A 6,292-nucleotide genomic window follows, 5' to 3' on the forward strand; every position below is an offset into this window, starting at 1 on the left:
AAAGTATTTGCAACACTCATAGTCAATAAAGAACTTGTATCCAAAATATATGAAGAGTTCTTCAAGATCAACAAGATAAGCAGCATACCCCTCTCCCCAACAGACACACAGCAAGCAAAAGATTTTAGCAAATATTTTACTAAGAAGATATACAAATGGCCAATAAGCACATCAAAAGATGTTCGACACCATTAGTCATTAGGAAAAGAAATTGAAACCACATAAGGGCACTTATGGTGGCATTTAGGGCCTACCTGGATAGTCTAGAATTATCTCCTCATCTCAAAATCCTGAATACATTCAGGATTGAATGTACTGAATCCTCAATACATTCAAGTAACCAAAATTTAAAAGACTGACAAAATCAAGTATCGCTGAGAATGTGAAGTAAATGCAAAATGGTACAATCACTTTGGAAAACTATTTGGTAGTTTCTTACTAAAATATTAAATTAAACATATACTTATCATATAAACCAACAATCACCCAAGATAAATACACACACACACACACACACACACTTTTTCATAACAGCTTTATTCATAATAGCCTGAATCTGAACATAATTCAAATATCCATCAACAGGTGAAATCAGTAAGTGAATTGTGATATCCATACAATGAAATAGTACCCAGTAATTTAAAAATGAACTATAGATACATATAATATGGAAGAATATTAAAATCCAGCTGAGCAAAAGAAATTAGATTCAGGAAATATAGTACATGCATACTGTATGTATTAGCTTCCTAGGGCTGCTGTAACAAATAACATACTCTTGTTGGCTCAAAACGACAGGAAATTATTCTCTCCATTCTGGAGGCCAGAAGTCCAAAATCAAAGTGTCAGCTGGGACACATTCATTCTGGAGGCTGTGGAGGAGAACCTGTTCTTTGACTCTTCCAACTTCTGGTGGCCACAGCATTCCTTGGCATTCCTTGGCTTGTGGCTGCATCACTCCAATCTCCACCTCCATCTTTACAAAGCCTATCCTTTTTCTGTATGTGGTATTGACCCTCCCTCTACCTCTCTCTTATAAGGGCACTTATGCTGGCATTTAGGGCCTACCTGGATAGTCTAGAATTATATCTCCTCATCTTAAAATCCTGAATTTAATTTCATGTGCAAAGACACTTTTTCAAAGAAGGTGGCATTTACAGATTCCAGGAATAGGACATGATATCTTTGGGGCCACCATTCAACTCACTACATTGCATAATTTCCTTTACATGAAATTCTAGAAGGAATAAGACTAATCTGCTGTAACAAAAGGCAGTGGTTGCCTGGGGCCAAGGAGGTGGAGGTGACTGACTGCAAAATGGCATGAGGGAACTTTCTGGTGGGATGGAAGTCCTCTATGTTATGATGGTGGTGATGGTTCCATGACTATGTAAGTTTATCAACACTCATCAAACCGTACCCTTACAATGGGTGTATTTTATTATACACAAATAGAATTCATTTTAAAAGAAAGCAAAAAAATGTAGATTTGGGGGACCAACCTTGGAAAGTCCCATTTGGCAAGTCTAGGGTGCATTTTAAATAAACAGTCCAGGTGTGAGAGGTGGTCCTGGAACCTCACTAGAGAAAGAGTGCTCTGGAAGTTGGAGAAAGGGCCGATCACACCCTGTTGCCTTCCCTTTGGTTCCACAAATACCCAAGTGCCAGGTGCAGAGCTGGGGATGTCCTGCAATGAAGTCCTGCTCACTGTAAGTTCAGGATGTTGAAAGACACATGCCCATAAGTCACACCAGCCCAAGGCAGCTATGACAAGAACTGACAGGTATAGAATCACAGAGGAAGGTGAATTTTGACCCAGAGACTGGCAACAGCTCTCTGGATGGGACAGCATTTGAGCTGGACCCTGATGATGGAGCAGGATTTTGACACGTGGAAAGGTCAATACCAGCTGCCTCCTGTTCACGTCCCCTTGGTCCTCCCCGAGTCCTCTGTCCTCCCCTTGTTCCTCCCCATCTGAGTCAAGCTCGTTTAGGATGGCCTCTCTCCAGGCATTCTTCCCCGCCTCCTGTCTTTCTGTCTTTTGCCCAAGCTGGGCCATGTGCCAGCCATGCCAGTCCCTTCCCTAGATTCTTCATCAGCAAAGCCCCAACAGCAAGACTTGGCCTTCAATAAGGCATCCTGGGGAGGCTCCTCCTGCAGATAACCAGCCTGGTTGTCCCCTTCTCTTGACTATTCCATCCCCGGATCCCAATCCACAGCTCCAGACAGACATACAAATTCCAAGGCTCAACCTCTTTGACCTGACTCCTTGGTCTCTCCTGTGTCTTTTCTGACTCTGGTTTCTCTTAAACTTCTATGGGCTTTCCAGGTAGTCCCTGCCCTGCACAGTAGAGGCACACTGTTGGTGGTTAGGCCTTCTACCTATGACCTGGCTCCTCAGCCCCACCTCCATTCCCCATCCCTGGCTCTTCCTAGGCCATTGCTACTCAACTCCTGTACACTCACAAGGATGGACCCAGGTCAAGGCCCCAGGGCCTCTCTGGACCAAAAATGAAGCAATTTAAACCTTCTCAGACTCTGGTCCCAGCACAAGTCCCTGGATTTAGTCCTATGTGCCTTGCATAAGACAGACAACTTAGAATCTCATAGTTTTTTTCTTCCCCAACTCCCAATAAGTAGCCCTACCCCTCCCTCCTTTGCTGAGTGAGGAAGTGCAGATTTCCCAGAGCTATTTACAAGCCATGACCATGATGCTGAGCCCTGTGTACTCCAGGAATGCCTCTGGGTTTCTTTGTTCTCACAATGAGATTCTCCATTCTTTGCCTATATCCATCCTCATGGAGTGAAGAGAGCTCCACATTGGTTAGATGGGCAGTTATGCCTGTACAGGGTCCCAAGATGTGAAGTTTGCAGCCTGCAGGCCCACAACCACCTCTTCGTGATGCCTCCGCCTTTTGGAGAGCTTGGTAGTCTCCAATATCTGGTCCCAGGAGACAAGGAATAAAGCTGGGAAGAGGAATGGGGCCTTCTGAGGAGCTAACAATCCTAGGACTGGGAGGAAACCTCACCCTGGCAAGCTCCCTGAACCCACCACCTTCACTGAAAGATTTTGAACTAGAATATGTCTTAAGCCCTGGTGTGGAACAGTCACAGGAAGGAGGCTGCCCTTCTCTCTTTGCCTAGACTGGGCACTAAATGGGGTTCCACCAAAGGTCCAGGACCCCCATCATGGTGTGGGTCAGCCAGGCCTCACAGTACACCATTGTGACCCTCACATACACTGGGAACATTCGGACCCCTAAAAAAGGGAACCCAGTGACTGAAATAGCCAAGTGGACCCCAAACCTTATTCCACCACTGGGAAACTGACTAGAGATAGTAATTGAGGCTGTTCACAATATTTCAGCTTTTCACTCACATGACACATAGGATTGCACTTTTCCTTCCACATTAGTTGGATGGAGTCATATGGCTTGTTCTAGCCAATGAGTTCTAACTGGAAGTGTCATGTGGCATCTCTGGGCTGGAGCATTTAATTGCTGATGCATGAGCATCCAGAGTTCTCTTTCCCTCTGCCATGGAAACCAGCAGTGTTCCAGATAGTGGCTGCCCCAGTCAGCCTGTGCTGGAGTGAAGATGCTGTTGACCTGGTGCAAAGCTCCCAGACTCTTCTCTTGGCCATGAGTGTGGGAAAGAATGACATCTTTGTTATTTCAAGTCACTGAGATTTGGGGGCTGTTATTACTGCAGCATAACCCAGCCTGTCCTCACTGGAATATGAGTCAAAGGCCAACCAGAGCTGCACGCATTCAGTATCACCCGATTCCAGGGACCCCCTCTAACCTTATTTCCCTATCATCTACTTCTAACTTTGGGTCCAAGCCACTGCCTCAGTCCTAACACAACAAAAGAGAAAGGTGCCTCAGAAGCTGACCCAGCATGGACTCCACATGGATGATGTTCTCTGAGCCTAAGATGCCAGCTCTTCGGGATTCAGTGGATTCCAGCGGCGGTCAGGGTGAGGGTTAGACTGCTATAGGAGGCAAAGCCCAGCTTGTCCATGGAGTCGCAGGAGTTGAGCTGTGACACAGGAACTGGTGCCTGACATCAGACTCCAAAGTACTAGTGTGTCCAGAATTGGTGGGTTCTTGGTCTCACTGACTTCAAGAATTAAGCCGTGGACCCTCGTGGTGAGTGTTACAGTTCTTAAAGATAGTATGTCCGGAGTTTGTTCCTTCAGACTTTCAGATGCGTCTGGAGCTTCTTCCTTCTGGTGGGTTCGTGGTCTCGCTGGCTTCAGAAGTGAAGCTGCAGACCTTCGCAGTGAGTGTTAGAGATCTTAAAGACAGCATGGACCCAAAGAGTGAGCAGCAGCAAGACTTATTGTAAAGAGCGAAAGAATAAAGCTTTCACAGAGTGGAACTGGGAAATAAAGCTTCCACAGTGTGGAATAAAGCTTCCACTGTGTGGAACTGGACTCTACGGGGTTGCCAGTGGCTGGCTCCGGCAGCCTGCTTTTATTCCCTTATCTGACCCTTCCCACATCCTGCTGATTGGTCCATTTTACAGAGAGTTGATTGGTCCATTTTGACAGGGTGCTGAATGGTACGTCTGCAATCCTTTAGCTAGACACAGAGTGCTAGACCTCAAAGTTCTCCAAGTCCGCACTAGGTTAGCTAGACACAGAGTGTATTTACAAACCCTGAGCTAGACACAGAGTGCTGATTGGTGTGTTTACAATCCCTTAGCTAGACATAAAAGTTCTCCAAGTCCCCACTAGACTCAGGAGCCTAGCTGGCTTCACCTAGTGGATCCCGCACTGGGGCCGCGGGCGGAGCTGCCTGCCAGTCTCGCTCCGTCCACCCATACTCCTCAGCCCCTGGGCGGCTGATGGGACCAAGCGCCGCAGAGCAGGGGGCGGTGCTCATAAGGGAGGCTCAGGCGGCGCGGGAGCGCACCAATCGGGGGTTTGGGCATGGCAGGCTGCAGGTCCGGAGCTCTGCCCCGCGGGGAGGCAGCTGAGGCCCGGCGGCCAGAACTCGAGCACAGCGCCGGCGGGCCGGCACTGCTGGGCGACCCGGCGCACCCTCCGCAGCTGCTGGCCCAGGTGCTAAGCCCCTCACTGCCCTGGGCCGGCGGCGCCGGCTGGCAGCTCCGTGTGCTGGGCCCGCCGAGCCCGCCGGAACTCGCGCTGGCCCGCGAGCGCCGCACGCAGCCCGGTTCACGCCCGCGCCTCTCCCTCCACACCTCCCCGCAAGCAGAGGGAGGCGGCTCCCGCCTCGGCCAGCCCAGAGAGGGGCTCCCACAGTGCCGTGGCGGGCTGAAGGGCTCCTCAAGTGCAGCCAGAGTGGACGCCGAGGCCGAGGAGGCGCTGAGAGCGAGGGCTGCTAGCACGCTGCCACCTCTCACTAGCACTTCTTGCCTGCTTCGACTAAAGACAGACCAACTTTGCCTCTTCTGTGGTTTCTCTTTGGCCGTGGAGAGCTCCTGCCTGTGGGTCTTCATCTGAAGTCTCCCTTGGGACACTGTCTTCAGCTTCATGTCCCAGTGAGTCCTAGTGTGACTCTAGTTCTCCCATCAGCTCTCTGACTTGCTATGTCATGAAGAATGTGGCTTCTAGCCTTCTTCATTTCTCTCAACCCTTGTGAGCTTACACCTCAGGTCATGGCCTTTGCCTATAGAATCATCCTTCTCTCCTGTCATTGAAACAGCTCCCAACCCCACCATCCCCTAATGGATAGAGGCTGCCTTATCATTACTAAGACCTCATTCATCCACCCCTGGAGTTCCCATGCATTCCCTACCCATTCCCATTTCTGATTATATACTTTACCTCATCTTTACTACATCTCAGAAAGACCAAACTTGATCTTTTCAATCAAGTGGGTAGGGAGGGGAGAAGAAATAAATGAACGTTTATGAGACCTGCAATGAGCTAGTCATTCTCCTTCACTGACTCCATGACTCATGCAGGATGGTGAGGGGTTAAAGGCACAGGCTCGAGAACCAAATTGCCTGGTGTTGAGTCTCAGCTCTGCCCCTCACTAGCAGTGTGATCTTAAGCAAGCTGCTTCACCTTTCTGAACCTCTGTTTTCTTTTGTATAAAACAGGAATGAGGCCGGGCACAGTGGCTCGCACCTGTAATCCCAGCACTTTGGGAGGCTGAGGCGGGTGGATCATGAGGTCAGGAGTTCGAGACCCAGCCTGGCCAACATGGTGAAACCTCGTCTCTACTAAAAATACAAAAATTAGCTGGGCATGGTGGCGGGCACCTGTAATCCCAGCTACTCAGGAGGCTGAGGCAGAGAATTGCTTGAACCCAGGAGGCAG

This window comes from Macaca mulatta, chromosome 7, assembly GCF_049350105.2.
Source record: "Macaca mulatta isolate MMU2019108-1 chromosome 7, T2T-MMU8v2.0, whole genome shotgun sequence".
In the NCBI taxonomy this organism is placed as follows: Eukaryota; Metazoa; Chordata; class Mammalia; order Primates; family Cercopithecidae; genus Macaca; species Macaca mulatta.